Raw genomic sequence first — 14,693 nt, 5'->3', positions numbered from 1 at the left:
TGCTTCATTGCTTTGACCCAACATATCTCAGCAGCGTCTAAAATCCTATAACCATTATCTCATACTTCTGTTCTCCAACTCTAGTATTTTGTGTATCACGACTTCCCAATTGCCTCACCATTGATGGTGGAGCTTTCAACCAAGTCAGCTCCAATCTCTGGAACTCTACCCATGCCTCCCCCAAACTCCTTTGCTGCTTCACTTTTCTCCACCTCTAAAAACCTTCTCAAATCTTATCCTACTGACTAAGTTTTCAGTCACTTCTTTTAATCCTATCTCCAAGCCTCTGCATTGCTTTATTTACCTATTTTATTTGTTCTCTGTAACACACCATTGTATAATTTCTCTGAATGAAGCACTACATAATCCATCTTCTTACTCTTATTAAAAATAAAAGCAGAAAATGCTGGAAATACTCAGCAGGCCAGCATCTATGGAGAAAGGAAAAGTGTTATTGTTTCAGGTCAATCACCCTTCATCGGAACTGGGAAAAGTTGGAAATGCAATAGATCTTAAGAAGGTCAAATGAGAAAGGGCGGTAAAAGAACAAAAGGGAAGGCCTGTGATAGGAGGACAGAAGGCATTAAATGTCAAAAGAGTTGGTGGTACAGAGCCAAAGGGAGTATTAATGGGACAAATAAAGAGTCAAAAGATGTGTCCAGAGAGGCTGTGAATGCCAGAATAATGACCAGCTGCTGGAAGAAAGCAAAACAAGTGAAATCAAGATTCAGACTGAAACCAAATGAGGTCAGTGATTACACTCAAATCATTGAACTCAATGTTGAGTCCAGAAGGCTGCAAAGTGCCTAATTGGAAGATGAGGTGCTGTTCCTCGAGCTTGTGTTGAGCTTCATTGAAACACTACAGTAGGCTGAGGACAGAGATATCAGTGTGGGAACAAGGTGGAGAATTGAAAGGACAGGCCACCAAAAGCTCATGTCATGCTTGCAGACTCAACAGAGGTATTTCACAAAGTGGTCACCCAATCTGCATGTGGTCTTCCCAATGTAGAGCAGACCACATTGTGAGCAGTGAATACAGTATACTAAAGTGAAAGAAGTAAAGTGAGTTGCTGCATTAACTGGAAGGAGTGTTGTGGGCCTTGAATGGTGAGGAGAGAGGAGGTAAAAGTGTAGGTGTTGCAACTCCTGAGCTTGCATGGAAAGGTGTCGTAGGAAGGGGACGGGGCGTTGGGGATAATTGAGGAGTGGACCAGGTATTGGAGAGAGTATGATCCCTTTGGAATGCTGATAGGGGAGGGGAAGATGTGTTTGGTGGTGGCATCATGCTGGAGGTGGTGGAAATGGTGGAGGATGATCTATTGACTATGGAGGCTGGTGGGGTAGAAGGTGAGGACAAGGGAAAGCCTATCATGGTTCTGGCAGGGAGCGGAACGGGTGAGAACTGAACTGTGGGAAATGGGTCAGACATAGTTGAGGGTCCTATCAACCACGGTGGGGGGGGGGGATCCTTGGTTGAGGAAAAAGGAAGACTTGTCAGAAGCACTGGTGTGGAAGATTGCATCATCAGAATAAATGTGACGGAGAAGGAAAATGTGGGAGAATGGAATGGAGTCCTTACAGGAAGCAAGCTGTGAGGAGGTGTAGTCGAGGTAGCTGTGGGAGTCAAAGGGCTTGTAATGACTATTTGTTGATAGCCTATTCCCAGAAATGGAGACAGAGAAGTCGAGGAAGGGAAGGGAAGAGTCAGCGATGGATCATGTGAAGGTGAGAGAAGGGTGGAAATTGGAAGCAAAGTTGATGAAGTTTTCCTGTTCAAGGTGAGAGCAGGAAATGGCACCGATACAGTCATCAATGTACTGGAAAAAGAGGTGAGGGAGGGGACCCAAATACGACTGGAACATGAAAAGTTCTTCATCTCGCACAAAAAGGCAAGCATAGCTGGGATCCATGTGGGTACCAATAGCAACACCTTTTATGTGGAGGAGGTAAGATGAGTTAAAGGCAAGGTTGTTCAATGAGAGAACAAGCTCAGCCAGGCAGAGGAGGGTGGTGGTTGATGGAAACTAGCTGGATCTCTGTTCAAGGAAGAAGCAGAGAGGCCACATACCATTCTGGTGGGGGATGGAGGTGTAGAGAGATTGGATGTCCATTATAGTGTTGTAGTGTTTTGAAATTGCAATTGCATTGTGCATTGTGTACTCCAGAAGCTGCTATAGAACACACATGCTAGCAAAGAGAAAGTGAAACTAAAACATACAGAATAAAAGGACAGGCCTTTATGTTCAGCTGCTGCAGTCTTTGGCTCTCTGTTTTTGTCTCATATCTTATACTGAACTTGACTAAACTGCATTCTAGTCCCGAGGATGTAACAATGGTGACATGGTGAAAAAGGATGGGAAAAAGCTATGAAAATTTTGGAAGGTTTTTGTCTACTTTCAGAGACAGCATTTTAACTTTGTGACCATAGAGTGACACTCAGGAAGCTTGTAGAGTGTATAGTCACTCATTGATTTCTCCAAAATAACCATCCAATCAAAAAAATATATAATCTTGGATCATGCAGAGAAGTTTCCTCTGAAAGAAATGCCATTCCGGATTCTTATCGCTGCATTGCTGATCAGTATGGCGTTGTCTATGCTCAATCACATCTTTTGTTGTACATTCAGAGCCATCATCTATATCCCCATGTTGGCAAAAGTGGCTGCAACGTTTCAAAGGGACGATGACAGGTTTTGCAATCACAAATGGCACAAGGAAAAAGGCCTTACTGCTACACTATGGAGGAGAGGAATTAGAGCATATCTTTGAGACACTTAGACCTGAGCAAAATGACTACGACTCAGCAAAAAATGCACTGAACCTACTTTACATCCAAGATGAATACCATTTATAAAATTATTATCTAAGCAAGAAGCAAACGAGACAATTGACCAATTTTGCACACATTTGAACCAACTAGCAACCAAATGTGACTTCAGTGATGCTGAACATGTTGAATGGGAAATCAAAACACAAATAATCGAAGTCTGTCTCTCCAGTTAATTACGCAGAAAAGCACTCGAGAAAGACAGCTATCAGAGCTGTTGGAATTAGCAAGATGACTATCGCTGTCAGATTCCAGAACTACTGAAGTTGAGGGTCCAAAAAATAACTACCACACTCCAAGTTCAACTCCTGTGAACACTATTCATCGCTTATGTGCCAAGAAACCACCTGCAAAACAACAGCCACGATCTCACTTATCCAAAGAATGTTTCCACTGTGGTGGTGCTTTCCCACACCAGAACAAGTGTCCTGCTACTGGTAAACAGTGTAAAGCTTGTGGAAAACCCAATCACTTTACTTGTGTTTGTCGCTCAACAAAATCAACCACGAAGACCAATACCAACAGAAGGGTGCCATACATGCGAACCACAGCAAAAAGGAGATAAAATGTGGCCAAAGTAGAGGCAGATGACCCTGAACATACACTTGACTTCTGTCTCAGACACAACAAACAGCCACATGTGTCAGTGACCATGAATTGCTCAGGCAAAATGCTCTCTTACAACTAGGTGAGAAAGGGGTCTAGGGTTCCCTCTCAGCCGTCACCTGGTCTTACCGTAACAGGGTTTAATTTTAAACAAAACATTTTTTTAGCTCCCCCTTAGTGAATTGTTGTTCACTAACTTCCAATTATAAGGCAAGGAAACTAGCCAAACAGTTTTTCTTAGGTTGAAAGAGAAAAGGTTGAACTTCATTAAACTTAAACTCTAATTCAGTTAGCGCCTACGGATAAGCGACGTGCCCATGCTAGCATGCATATGCAATAAACACATGCAGATAGAGACAGAAAAGAGCAGAAGAAATAAAGTGGAAAAGTTTGAGGCAATATCTGAAGATGGTTTTGGTTACTGTTCTTCAAGCTCACTGTAAAGTCCTTGATTGTAGGTAGGTCTTGCTTTCCATTGGGGCCCAGTATTCTTCTTAAACCTTGTTCAATGTAGGAAACCTTTTTCTCTTGAAGTTCATGTGTCCTTACAAGAGGCTTGTGAGAAAGAGATGAGAGCAGACAGAAGAGGTCTTCGCACTTCAGGAGCAAACAGTCTTTTTTTTTTGAGTTCAAGAACTCTGTGGATAGTTCAAAAAACCCTGGACCAGCCAGTTAGTCATGAGACCAGCTGGTTTAACCAATCCTGGCTTTTGTGGATTGTATCACCTTAGCAGTCTCTGGAATGCTCTTCCTTACACCTTCAATGTCTGGTGATCAAAATCCATTGTCAGTTAAAGGTGTCAGGGAATGGCCCTTTTGTCTCCACAAGCACTGTCTGTTAGTATGCAAATGTTTTTCAGCTAAATGTCTGGCTGCATTTGTAACAGGCCTTCTCTTCGCCCCAGCAAGTTTAAAATCAATGTTCATATGACAAAATTAATATGCCTCATTCTTGGCAGGTGGGGGCCAGCATGACATTTCATAGACACAGGAGCATCTGTCAAAACATTCAACAAACTTCAGGATTGCCCCATTCTCTGCAAACCAGGGAATATGAAAATTTTCCCTTACAACAGTGACAAACCGCTGCAAATCCTTGGAACTTTTGAAATTCCAGTCTCATTCAAAGGCACGACAATGCGCCTGTGCGGAGTTTGCAAGTTCTCCCTGTGACCGCGTGGGTTTCCGCCGGGTGCTCTGGTTTCCTCCCACAGCCAAAGACTTGTAGGTTGATAGGTAAATTGGCCATTGTAAATTGCCCCTAGTGAAGGTAGGTGGTAGGAGAATGGTGGGGATGTGGTAGGGAATATGGGATTAATGTAGGATTCGTATAAATGGGTGGTTTTTGGTCGGCACAGACTCGGTGGGCCAAAGGGCCTGTTTCAGTGCTGTATTTCTCTATGACTCTAATGAAAGCTGTATTCTATGTCATATTTGGAGAATGTGACACGCTCATCAGTTTCCACATGGCAACTGATCTGCACATGATTGCAGTCACATACATGATTCCTACACATAACCAAAATATTCTCGAACTGTATGATGATCATTTCACTTCTTTCGGCAAGCTGAAAGGTGTTATGAGGGGCCGTGGCATAGTGGTAGTGTCACTAGACTAGTAATCCAGACCCCCAGGCTAATGCGCTGGGGACACAGGTTCGAATCCCACCATGGCAGATGGTGAAATGTGAACTCAATTAATAAATCTAATGGCAACCATGAAACCATTGTCGATTGTTGTAAAAATCCATCTGGTTCACTAATGTCCTTCAGCAAAGGAAATCTGCCATCTTCACCTGGTCTGGCCTACATGTGACTTCAGATCCACAGCAATGTGGTTGACTCTTAAATGCCCTCTGAAATGGCCTAGCAAGCCACTCGGTTCAAGGGCAATTAGGAATCTTCAACAAATGCCAGCGACGCCCATGTCCCATGAACGAATATAAAAAAAAATGCAAGCTGCATGTAGATCCTAATGTCCCCAGTTACACATTAACAGCAACGAATACCATTTCATGTCAGGAAACAGACAAAGAAGGAATTTCAATGCCTGCTTGACGTTGACATTATTGAGAAAATTGGGGATGAGCCTACCCCTTGGGTAAATTGTCAAGAAACCCCAGAGTGAGAACCTGATTCGAATCTGCATTGATATGCAATCACCAAACTGAGTTACACAATGAGAAAGACACTTGACACTGATAAATGATATCATTAAGAAATTGAATGTGTTGAACACTTCACTAAACTTGACCTCAATGCAGGCTACTATCAAATCAAGCTTGCAGGAGAATCGAGATATCTTACTGTATTCTCTACTCACATCATACTTTTCCAATGCAAGAGGCTCAACTTTGGAGTCAGCTCAGCTCAGTTAATTCAATCTGCACTGTCTTGAAGGCACGCTGAACATCAATGATGGCATTCTTATCAATGGCCACACTGAAAGTGAATTCAAGACGTGCCTATATGCATGCTCACAACATCTCAGAGAATGTAACCCTACCTTGAACAAAGACAAGTGCTTATACAATGAAAGCAGAATTGAATTCTTCGGTCATGTGTTCAGTGGTGAAGGAATATCACCAGATCCACGGAAAGTTGAAGCCATTGCAAACGCTGTGGATCCTACAAACGTGCAAGAAGTCTGGAGTCTGCCAGGACTCATCACGTACTGTAGTCACTTCATTCCTGATCTCACTATGCTATTTGCCCCCCTACGCGATCTGACAAAAGAGACCACCAATTGGGAATGGACAAAATCACACAAATAGGTGGCTCACGAGATCAAACGATATTTGTCAGCAAGTTACACAAATGCTTATTTCAACCCTGAGAAAACCACACAGCTAGTCGTGGATGCAAGCACAGTTGACTTAGGTGCAGTTCCTACAGAAAGGCAAGAAAGGTAACCCATTAATCAATGTGATGACAAGTAGATCATTAATGCCTGTATAGCAATGTTATTTGTAAACAGAGAGAGAAGCACTCTCAATCACATGGTGTATCTCACACTTTCATCTCTAACAATATGGAAGTGAATTTAAAGTAATAACCAATCATAAACCACTGGTCAGCTTGTTCAGCAATCCACATAGCAAACCACACACTGGAATAGAATGTTGGATACTCAAACTACAAGAGTGCGAGTTCCAAGTTGAGTATCAGCCAGGCAAGCTCAACCCAGTGGACTACCTTTCGCAACATCCGTTATCAATAGTCAGTCCTACTAGTTGTGAGGAAAAGGTTGCTGAACAGCATCTTAACGATGTAAGCATAAATGCAGTGCCAAAGTCGCTAAAACTAGCTGACATCAAAGTAGCAATAAAAAAAGATGAGGTTTTGCAATTTTGTATGAAGGCTAAAAATCATAAAACTGGAAAGACGCGATTGAGAAAGTGTCTACAAACGTAATCGCTCACACACTACAAGGTCTTCACAATGCTTGAAATGAGCTAACCATTACAACCACATCTGATCTTGATTGTGTAACAACTGTATTGTCATTCCACACTCATTGAGGGAATGTGTTGTAGATATAGCACATGAAGGACACCAGGGAATTGTCAAGACCAAACAACTCTTTATGGAAAAGATATGATTCTCAGGAACTGACAGTATGGTTGAGCAGAAAATCAATCAGTGTTTGCCATGTCAAGCAACCACAATGTCAAATCTTCATGATTCTCTTAAGATGTTCAAACTACCTCCAGGACCATGAATTGAAGTTAGCCTTGATTTCACAGATTTGCCCACTGGTGAACACCTACTTTTTGTCACTGACAACTACAGCAGATTCCCAATGTGGAATTAGTTATGTCAACTTTAACGTTAGCAGTCATCCCAAAGCTTGACCAGATCTTCGTTTTGTTAGGAATCCCTCAAATGGTAAGAACTGACAATGGACCCCCATTCAGCAGTGATGAGTTCAACAAATTCACAAACTACCTAGGGTTCGCTCATGGGAAAACCACACCCTGTTGGCTAAGAGCTAATGGTGAAGTCGAGAGATTTATGCAAACCTTGAAAAATGTGATACGTATAGCTACAGATGAGAACAATTCATGGAAGCAAGAGCTATTTCACTTTCTTTGTAATTACAGAGTGACACCTCACTTGACTAGTGGAAAACCTCCAGCTACACTCATCTTTGTACATGTCTATGTAAGCTACTCCACAGATTTAATGATCAACATGTACGCGAACACGATCGAGAACAGAAGGCTCAAATGAAAGTACATGTGGAGTGGAACATGAAACTTAGAGCTATGCCACTTAAGCCAGGAAATTAAGGACTTATGAAACGTGATGGTCATATTGGAAAACAAACAACCCCTTGTGCTATCCACCATTTGTTGTGACCAACAGAAAAGGATCAATGATCACTGTTAAGTGCGGTTCACAAATCATCACAAGAAACGCATCATTCTTCAAAGCATTGAAAACACCACTCATAAGCATTGAATCCGATTCTGACATCGACATCTCAGATGAAGAACATGAGTCAAATGAGATGACATCTGATGATAGACGATATCCTACTCAAAGAGAAAATGCCCACCATACTTAAGTGACTATGTTACAAGATTAACTATTTATGTTCAAGTTTATCGTTTACACTTTAGAAATAAACCATTGAAACATGCTATGCCTTCCCGTTACTATGAAGGGGAGTGATGTAGTGTTGTAGTGTTTTGAAATTGCATTGGGCATTGCCTACTTTAGAGGCTGCTGTAGAACATATATGTGAGCAAAAAGAAAGTGAAACAAAAACAGACAGAATAAAAAGAGAAGCTGATGCAGTCTTTGTCTCTCTGTCTTTGCCTCATATTAAACTTGGCTAAATCTCACTCAAGTCCAAGAACATCACATCCATGATGAAGAGTAGACAATCAGGAAATTGGAAACTGTCAAAGTAACAGAAAGTGTCAGAAGAGTCACAGATGTAGGTGGGGAGAGACTGGACAAAGGGAGAAAAAATGAAGTTGAAATAGGAAAAAATCAGTTCAGTGAGGCAGGAACAGGCTAGAATGATCGGTTTACAGGGGCAGTCCTGTTTGTGCATCTTGGGAAGGAGGTAGAAGTGGATTGTTCGAGGTTGGGAGACTATGGGATTGGATGCCATGGATGGAAGATCTCCAGAGGAGATAAGGTCAGTGACTGTCCTGGAAACAATGGTGTGATGCTCGGTGGTGGGGTCATGATCCAGGGGGAGGTAGGAGGAAGTGTCAGTGAGTTGCCATTTGGCCTTTGCTAGGTCAAGGTACGTTCGCCAGACAACAACAGCGCCACCCTTGTCAACAGGTTTGATAACAATGTTAGAGTTGCACCTGAGAGAACAGAGTGCAGCAGGTTCAGAGGGAGACAGCTGAGAGTAAGTTAGGGGAGCAGAGAAATTGAGATGGCCAATGTCATGCTGGCGGTTCTCAATGTTTTCCAGCATCTGCAGTATTTTGCTTTTGTGTACTTACTCTTATTCTTATTCTGTAGTCGCACTCCAACTATCTACCTGATTACTGCATTATCTGTGCTCCTTAATATTTTACAGATCTGGATCATGTTCTGCTCAATTTTCTTTTCCCAATGAAAATAAAGCTGTAAGTTCATTCTCGTGAAATTAAATATATATTTCTTTAACATACATTTTAATTCTAATGTTTGATTGAGGCTTCTGATGAATCATGAAGTTTATCCAGTGACCAGCTGAGCATACTAGATTACCAGGAATCCCATGTTGGATCCTTAGTCCGAGATGTGTGCAGGTGCATGTGTGTAAGGTGGGTCAGAACATTATTGAGCTTGGCTCTGATGTCCCGTAACCTTGTCAACACTCACTGTCATGATTCACATATGAATCATGGCCACTTGGGCATCTGCTGAATTTGGGACCATACCCCAGCAAGAACTCAACACACTTTGAGGGGAGGATAGAATATTGGTGAGAATCTATTCACGTACAGTGTCTGAGAGATGGGCACAACTTTTGAGACCTGTGAATCAATGAGAATGAGAAAGTTAGTGTACATGTTACCAGGATGTGTATATAATCAAATCAAAGTATTTAAAATAGACAAGATGAAGGGCCATATTAGTGCTACAATTTGCTCTGCCACCATGTAGTAAAATGTGGTCTCCCATTCTGTTTCCAACACAAAAATTTCTAGGCCTCAACTGTGCTGCTCAGTGAAGATGACAAGCTTCCTCACAGGGAGGGAGGAAAGTTGGAGACCAAGGCTTTGAAATTCCACAGGTCAAGTTCTACTGGTACAAGTTCAGTAGAGCAGAACTGCGGTCTCTCCATGGTCATGGACATAGACCTTGTCTCAGGGGACAGTGTTATTTCTATGGCTGAGGCAGGCCTGTAAGAGTGCTGCAGGCTTGCCCCATCAATCTACCCTTCTGAGGCAGAGTTACTCATAGCCACGTCCCACTAGCTCTCCCTAGGCCCTTGCCAGATTGAAGAAAAACTTTGTTTTAAAAACCTTCAGCTTTAACAGGAGCCAAGAATCTTTAAAAATAAGTTAATTGATCTCTTGAGGAGCTATTACTTTTACATGCTAAATTTTGTGGCCTCTGAAATAGGCTTCCTCAGAACTCAGACCAGTTCTCAAATGGCAGAGTTCCATTGATTATAAAAATTCTCAGGACAGGATGGGTACTCCTGGAAACATTCCTGTTTGATTTTTTTTTTGGGGGGGGGATTGATTGCAGAGGTGTAGCCCTCTCCTCCCTTCACCAGAAAATGGGACAGAATTCCAGTAAAATTGTGTTCACTTCAAATTCTGGCAGCTGGCAGTTTCAGGCTCCATGTTTCTCCAGATCCTCTATTAATAAAGACCTGAGTGCAAATAGCAGATAATCTGTCTGGCTACTTTTCCAGGGAATAGTACATGGCACAATGAGAATTTAAAGAAGAAGAAACAACTTAAAATGGAAAAAAGATTACCAGATAAGGCAACCTCTTACTTTATAATTGTTGTATATTCAACAGGTTTGCAAGATTCATTGAAAGCCAATGGGAAATATAACTATTTGGTGTTAACTGACTTGTTGTTCAAACAATAATTTAACAAAAATACAGAAACAATATTCGCCAATCAAAGGGTAGCCTTTTCCAGTCCTCCAGGTCCAGAGACTTTAGAGAGCTGAGACGTCCAAATTTCCAGGCTTCAGAGGAGGGGAAAAATGAGGAGAAGAAGGAGGAAGGGGCCTTATTATTCTGTGTGTGGGGATTTCATAATCTTGTGTGGTCACTGGTTCTGGCACATGTATTCAGCCCCAGGTCCAAAATGTTATGCATCACTGATGTAGATCATTCCATAGCCTCTTTGCCCAAAATACAAAATAGATTCAAGAGATGCTGCAAACAACTTAACGGACGTTTTGCGGTGTTCTTTATAACATGCAACAGTCACATCCTTTGTCATTGTGGCATAATTCATATTGAAAACCATCACTGCTTTGTTTGTCTCTGTCACTCTGTCATTTATGTATGTCACTGTACCATTAGTGCAGAACACTATTGAGGAAATATTATCTTGGTTTCACTGAATTCTCCTTCTCTAAAGCATCAAAAAAATCTGTGTTAAATATGCAGTCCTTCATGCTCTCCACTCTTAGTTATCACCGCTGGGAACTTCCTCAGTAGTTCTTCCAATCAGCCTATATAACTTTGACAGGTGGTTGGTGGAAAGACCATTTATGAGGTCCATCTAGGGTTTCCACTGATGTTATGGCTTCATGGGGCAATTCCTAATGAATATCTTTAGTGTATATCTTTAGTTGCTGAGTACATAGGAATCTTTAAAGTGTCGTCCATTTATAAATTTCTTCAATGTCTCCCAAAGCTGATGAATATCAACATACATACGAACATACAAATTAGGAGCAGGAGTAGGCCACTCGGCCCCTCAAGCCTGCTCTGCCATTCAATAAGATCATGGATGATCTGATTGTACCTCGACTCCACATTCCCACCTACCCGATAACCTTCCACCCCCTTGCTTATCAACAATCTATCTATCACTGCCTTAAAAATATTTAAAGACTCTGCTTCCACCGCCTTTTGAGGAAGAGTTCCAACGACTCACGACCCTCCGAGAGAAAAAAACTCTCCTCATCTCTGTCTTAAATGGGCGAACCCTTATTTTTAAATAGTGACCACTAGTTCTAGATTCTCCCACAAGGGAAAACATCCTTTCCACATCCACCCTGTCACAACCCCTCAGAAACTTATTTTTAGATTAGATTAGAGATACAGCACTGAAACAGGCCCTTCGGCCCACCGAGTCTGTGCCGAACATCAACCACCCATTTATACTAATCCTACACTAATCCCATATTCCTACCAAACATCCCCACCTGTCCCTATATTTCCCTACCACCTACCTATACTAGTGACAATTTATAATGGCCAATTTACCTAACAACCTGCAAGTCTTTTGGCTTGTGGGAGGAAACCGGAGCACCCGGAGAAAACCCACGCAGACACAGGGAGAACTTGCAAACTCCATACAGGCAGTACCCGGAATCGAACCCGGGTCCCTGGAGCTGTGAGGCTGCAGTGCTAACCACTGCGCCACTGTGCCGCCCAAATTCATGCACTTGGACACACAAATCCCTTTGCATCTCACAGCTCTGCAATCTCTCACCATTTAAATTATATGCTTCTTTTTTATTCTTCCTGCCAAAATGGACAATTTCACATTTTACCACATTATACTCCATTTGTCAGATCTTTGCCCACTCAATTAACCTATCTATATCCCTTTGTAGCCTCCTTATGTCCTCTTCACAACCTACTTTCCTACCTATCTTTGTGTCATCAGCAAATTTAGTAACCTTACCTTCGGTCCCTTCATCCAAGTCACTTAAATAAATTGTAAAATGTTGAGGCCCCAGCACAGATCCCTGTAGCACACCACTTGTTACATCTTGCCAACCAGAAAATTTACAATTTATGCCTACTCTCTGTTTTCTGTTAGCTATTCAATCTTCGAACCATCCCAATGTGTTACCCGCTATACCATGAGCTTTTATTTTCCGCAATAACCTTTGAGGTGGCACCTTATCAAATGCCTCTGGAAATCTAAGTATAGCACATCCACCGGTTCCCCCTTATCCACAGCACATGCCACTTCTTCAAAGAACTCCAATAAATTGATTAAACATGATTTCCCTTTCACAAAACTATGTTGACTCTGCCCGATAACCTTGATTGGACCCTGATTATTCACCCAAGCTTTGGTTCTGTGATTGGCAGAAACCCAAAGACAAACAGCATACATCAGCATTAACTCTAACTACCTGAAAATAATCATAATCACTAAAACTTGAGTATCTGCATAACCTACGGCTCTGGGAAGGATATTTCTAAATATAGGCGGTAATAACTGCTTATATATATGTATATATATATATATCAAAGAGGAATTATCTGGCCTACAGTTCAACCTTTTTTTCATTTACATGTGGAGTTCTGAACAGTGTTGTCAAAGTCCAGAAAATACTTTTTGTTGCTGAATTGTATTTTACAGAGAAAATTCAGGTTCTCTAATCGGCTTGGGTGAACTGCACTTCTAAAAGATGTTTCTGAAATTGAGCAATGTACTTCCACTCACCAAGAAATCATAAAAGATGCTGAGACTGGAGCTCCCTAAAAGGCTATGTCAAATCAATTCCCTTTTTGTAATTCTTTTGACGGTTTTAAATTTAAAATGCTACATACATCACTACAACACTGCTTTACATCTATTTTACTTAAATTGAATGGGCATTTCTTGTCAAAAACCATTTAGATGACATAGAGTTATTTCAGATAAGTGAAAGTTTAGATAATTGAAAGCATATTTTCCATTAATTATATCGAGTTTGGATGATGAGACGAGAGAACAGCAGTTTAAATAATTGGAAACCCAGTAGACACTGAAAGTCTCATATGTTCTGCCTTGCCTATCTGCATTGCTGGATGCACTATCCCATCTTGTTATAGAGTAAATTATATCAACTTAGACTAGTCTGAAAAGGCTCATCAATCTAACCAACAGTGCTTAAAAATCCTGTAATTTTATTCAAAGCATCTGTGCTCAAACTGAAAATGAAAAGAAGAATTAAGGGACAGGTTTTGACTTTTCATGGAGTAATTTATGCACAGAAGGAGGCCATTTGACCCATCGAGTGCATACCAGCTCTCTACTGACCAATCTAGTCAGTTCCACTCCCCTTCTCGATCCCCGTAACCCTGCAAGTTTATTTCTTTCAAGTGGCCATCCAATTTCCTTTTGAAATCATTGATTGTCTCCGCTTCCACCATCCTTGTGGGCAGTGAGTTCTAGGCCGTTACCACCCGCTGCGTAAAAAAGTTCTTCTTCATATTCCCCCTGTATCTTATGCCCAAAACCTTCAATCTGTGTCACCTAGTCCTTGTACCATTAGTTAATGGGAACAGTTTTAGTTAACCAACTTATCTAAGCCTGTCATAATCTTATACACCTCTATCAAATCTCCCCTTAATCTCCTTTGTTCTAAGAATAACCCCAACTTTTCCTGCCTAACCTTGTAACTAATATACCCCATTCCTGGAACCATTCTCTAAATCTCCTCTGCACCCTCTCAAGGATCCTCACATCCTTCCTTGAGTGTGTTGACCAGAACTGGACGGAATACTCCGGTTGTGGCCTACCCAGAGCTTTTTAAAGGTTCAGCATAATTTTCCTGCTTTTGTACTCAATGCCACTATTTATGAAGCCCAAGATCCTATATGCTTTGCTAACCACTCTCTCAATATGTCCCCCCACCTTAATAGATCGATGCACATGCACCCCCAGGTCCCTTTGTTCCTGCGCCATTAAGTATGTATGGCCTCTCCCTATTACTTCTGCCAAAATGCATCTCCTCACACTTGTCAGAATGAAATTCCATCTGCCCACACCACTAGCCTATCTATGTCATGTTGCAAGAGGTTCATATCATCCTCACTGGTTGCCACTCCTCCAAGTTTGGTATCATCAGCAAATTTTGAAATTCTACTCTGTATTCCAAGATTCAAGTCATTTACATAGCAAAAAAAAAAGCAGTGGTCCCACTGCTGACCCTTACGGAACACCACTGTCTATCATCCTCCTTTCTGAAAAACAACCATTTACTATGACTCACTGTTTTCTGTCCTTAAGCCAATATTTTTTATCCAATTGGACACTGACCCTCCCATTCCATTAGCCATAATTTTGTTAACCAGCCTTTTATGAGACACCTTATCA

The 14,693-nt window shown here is 41.5% G+C and overlaps 1 protein-coding gene across 3 annotated transcripts in view; it reads right to left on the bottom strand.

Moving 5' to 3' along the window:
• LOC137375976 (uncharacterized) overlaps positions 1–14,693 on the bottom strand; it is a 58,353-nt gene that overhangs the window by 8,010 nt on the left and 35,650 nt on the right. The window contains exon 8 of one of the 3 annotated variants that reach the window (XM_068043808.1): positions 9,394–9,425. The exons of the other annotated variants lie outside the window; for them this stretch is intronic. The gene's annotated coding sequence lies outside the window, so the exon portion shown is untranslated. The remainder of the gene's footprint in view (positions 1–9,393; positions 9,426–14,693) is intronic. 3 annotated transcript variants of the gene reach the window in all.

The sequence above is a fragment of the Heterodontus francisci genome, chromosome 12 (assembly GCF_036365525.1).
Source record: "Heterodontus francisci isolate sHetFra1 chromosome 12, sHetFra1.hap1, whole genome shotgun sequence".
Lineage (NCBI taxonomy): Eukaryota > Metazoa > Chordata > Chondrichthyes > Heterodontiformes > Heterodontidae > Heterodontus > Heterodontus francisci.
Note: the sequence above shows the minus strand (reverse complement) of the source record. Positions and strands in the feature narration are given on the sequence as shown.